The sequence below is a fragment of the Procambarus clarkii genome, unplaced genomic scaffold (assembly GCF_040958095.1).
Source record: "Procambarus clarkii isolate CNS0578487 unplaced genomic scaffold, FALCON_Pclarkii_2.0 HiC_scaffold_1386, whole genome shotgun sequence".
NCBI lineage: Eukaryota > Metazoa > Arthropoda > Malacostraca > Decapoda > Cambaridae > Procambarus > Procambarus clarkii.
In genome coordinates, this window is record NW_027190414.1 from 1 (window position 1) to 4,029 (window position 4,029).

The following is a 4,029-nucleotide window of genomic DNA, read 5'->3' on the forward strand; positions in this document are numbered from 1 at the left end:
CACAGGGCAGTAAGTAAGCCGTTTACCTTGGAGGAGGTGTACTTGGTGACGGCCTTAGTGCCCTCATGAGACGGCGTGCTTGGCCAGTTCTCCGGGCAACAGGAGCCTTACAGCCGTCTGGATCTCCCGACTGGTAATGGTGGAACGCTTGTTGTAGTGGGCCAGGCGAGAAGCCTCGGCGGCGATGCGCTCGAAGATGTCGTTCACGAACGAGTTCATGATCGACATGGCTTTGGAAGAGATACCAGTGTCGGGGTGGACCTGCTTCAGCACTTTGTAGATGTAGATGCTGTAGCTCTCCTTCCTCCTGCGCTTCTTTTTCTTATCGCCCTTGGCAATGGCCTTCTGGGCCTTTCCGGCCTTCTTGGCAGCCTTTCCAGATGCCTTGGGTGGCATGATGATGCTCGTGCTGGCTGGCGTTGCGATACAATAATGAACTTTTGCGCGAGTCGAGCTTTCCTTTTATATCCCGCTCGCGACTCAGCTCAGAGCGGGTCGCGTGGCGGAGCGCGCTGATTGGTCAGTGGCGGACTCCCTTGATCCTGAGCGGGGTATATAACACGAAGCTCGATCTGCGGGCCGGCATTAAAACACCACAAACCCACAACAGCAGCAGCAATGTCAGGACGCGGCAAGGGAGGCAAAGTGAAGGGCAAGTCAAAGTCTCGCTCCAGCAGGGCCGGACTTCAGTTCCCCGTGGGCAGAATTCACCGTCTGCTGCGTAAGGGCAACTACGCCGAACGCGTCGGTGCTGGCGCTCCTGTCTACCTGGCAGCCGTCATGGAATACCTCGCTGCCGAAGTTCTCGAGCTCGCCGGTAACGCCGCACGTGACAACAAGAAGACCCGTATCATCCCACGTCACTTGCAGTTGGCCATCCGCAACGACGAAGAACTCAACAAACTTCTGTCTGGCGTAACCATTGCACAGGGAGGTGTTCTTCCAAACATTCAGGCAGTTCTTTTGCCAAAGAAGACAGAGAAGAAGTAAGCACTTCTGCCACCCACCGCGACAAATACCATAACCAGGCTCCATCCGGAGCCACACACACTTTAATAGAGAGATTCAAGTAGACAATCAACTTTCAAACATTAATAATAACATTTATATTGATTTCATTGGAATGTGTACATAACAAACAAACAAAACAAAATTATAGGGGATATTCAGCATCACTTGGAATATTAACCAATCATATAAATCCAATATATATTTTATATTTTACTTTAAGCGAGGAATTCCTATTCTATCCATTTTTAATCATACAAATGAACAAAAGCATTCTTCACTAGACGTAATGAATGAATAAATGATCAAGGTTTTAATGTGTTTCATGAATATATATATATATATATATATATATATATATATATATATAATATATATATATATATATATATATATATATATATATATATATATTAATACTTGTGAACCAGAATATGTTTGAGCAGCAGCGATCGTGCCTGCCATTGGCCGAAGTGCAACAATTCAAATAATTTAAAGGGCCTGCTCGGGTATATAAGAGAGGCTGGGAGGACTGGGGCCGGTGGTGGGTGATGGGTGATGAGTGATGGTGTGGTGTGGTGTGGTGTTGTTAAGAGTTTGATTTACGGCCAGCCAGCCAGCCAGCCAGCCAGCCAGCTGCAGCCAAGGCAGGGCAGGGCAAGGCAAGGCAAGCAAGGCAAGGCAAGGCAAGGCAAGGCAAGGCAAGGCAAGGCAAGGCAAGGCAGGCAGGCAGGCAGGCAGGCAGCCAGGCAGCCAGGCAGCCAGACAGGCAGGCAGGCAGGCAGGCAGGCAGGCAGGCAGGCAGGCAGGCAGGCAGGCAGCAGGCAGGCAGGCAGGCAGGCAGGCAGGCAGCCAGGCAGGCAGGCAGGCAGGGCAGGCAGGCAGGCAGGCAGGCAGGCAGGCAGGCAGGCAGCCAGGCAGCCAGCCAGCCAGCCAGCCAGCCAGCCAGCCAGCCAGCCAGCCAGCCAGCCAGCCAGCCAGCCAGCCAGCCAGCCAGCCAGCCAGCCAGCCACTCCCACTTTGTATTTATATGCATTCAATTTATATTCAAACATTATATATGTTAAGGGCCTTGTTTTAGTGTTTATTTTAAAAATGACAAACATCGAGTCATTTTACCAGTCCTTTAGCGTTAACGGTGATGCATTTTAAAACTGAACATAAATCGCCTTTTCTGGATATATCAAATATCGAATCCGCTTAATGTGCCTACAATTCAATCATTCAAAAAATACATAATTTACATCAAGCCTTTTCATAGAACAGACAATAAGATTTGTACATGCAAAAAAAAAAAAAAAATCCTTTAAGTTATCAATACAATGTGAGAAAACTTTACTTTTATAACTAAAGTTGCACAATTATACCACTCTATGGTGGCTGGGTTGTAAGGTGTGTGGCTGGTGTTTTGGAAGTCGCGAGTTCAACGACCCAATGGGAATAATACTTTTTTTTTTTGCCATACAATCTTCCTAATACTATTATGTAGGTTTGTGTGTGTTTTTTTATTCATTCTTTGGTTTTATAGATGACATACATATTGACTCCTTTTACCGGTCCTTAATTAGGCTCTGGGGAAGCAATGGTGGTGGTGGTGGTGGTGGTGGTGGTGCATTTAAAACTAAACCAAAAATCACCAGTTCTGGACGCGTCAAATATCATATCCGCTTAATGTGTCTACAACCTAATTACTTAAAACTACACTATTTAATTCATTCATATCATGTGCATATTGGTCATTATGCTCATACAACCGACATCAAAATTTATTTTCATTATTAGAATCATACATTTCATCAAGTAATACAGATACAAAGAGATTTTCTTTCTGAGAAGACCGTTAGTATTGGCTTGCAGGCAGGCAGGCAGGCAGGCATTTGAGGGTTATTATTTCGCCTGTTGATTGGGGGGAGGGTTGATGTGTTAGGGGGTTTTCGGTTAGATGTGGTGGTGGTGATTGGTGGTGGTGATTGGTGGTGATTGGTGGTGATTGGTGGTGGTGGTGGTGGTGGTGGTGGTAGTAGGTGGAGTTGGGGGTGGGGGGGGGGGGGGGGGGGGGAGGGAAGGGGAGGGGAATGATGGTCTGTGGATTCCTTCTCCGTACCCTTTACATATAAGCAAAAATATGCCTTCTTGTGGGTATAGAAACATTAACACAAATTATATCAGTAACTGATATTGTAGCCTTTTAAACAGAAAAGATTTGTACATACAAATACTTTTTAATTATCATTTATTTGTGGAAATGGCATTTACGTCATTAAATTGATACCTCAGCATCAAGCTAGTGTCCTGCAGCAGTGGTCCAGTGGTAAAGTGTATATAAGTGATGCGTATTCTTGGAGTTGCGAGTTCAAACCCGGATTAAGCTATATATATATATATATATACAACATGTTTTGTTTTGGTTGTTTGTTTTTGTATAAAGCCTCACACAATATCTATATTAAGCGAGTTTGTTTTAAACATGACATACATATTAATTCATTTTACCAGGCCTTATTCCACACAACTCCGTGAATTTCCCGTGGAGCCAGCCATTCAAACAAAAACAAACGAAACAAAACAAAACAAAACAAAAAACATTATTGCCAACAGCATTTGGTGTTCCCAGGCGGTCACCCATCCAAGTACTAACCAACCCAACGTTGCTTAACTTCGCTGATCGGACGAGAAGCGGTGTTCTCAACGTGGTATGGCCGTTGGCATGAGACTGCCTACACATTGTGGCTAATAACCAACTCTTTTAAGTCATCGCGGCAGGATACGGACCTGCTTGTGGTGTCTTAATGGTAATTGTATCCTAACATATTTTTGTCTCCTTGGCATGGATATTTAACATCGTTTATTCAGTCTTGGGTTTATGTTCTTTCGCCATTTACAGACATTTTACATCTACCTACTTCCTCAGCCTGCCCTGCCAATTTCTAATGAATTTGTGGATTTTCTTTTGTAATACAAACATGTGTGTGCTCATCTGCTCTTCAGTTTTTATGATATTTGTCTCATCTGTCCTGCTTT

The 4,029-nt window shown here is 44.8% G+C and overlaps 1 non-coding gene across 1 annotated transcript; it reads right to left on the reverse strand.

The window, feature by feature from the left end:
* Positions 1–3,597: 3,597 nt before the first annotated feature.
* Positions 3,598–3,715, reverse strand: LOC138362169 (5S ribosomal RNA). Its single transcript, XR_011227457.1, has one exon. It is a non-coding gene; the product is annotated as a 5S ribosomal RNA (ribosomal RNA).
* Positions 3,716–4,029: the final 314 nt, after the last annotated feature.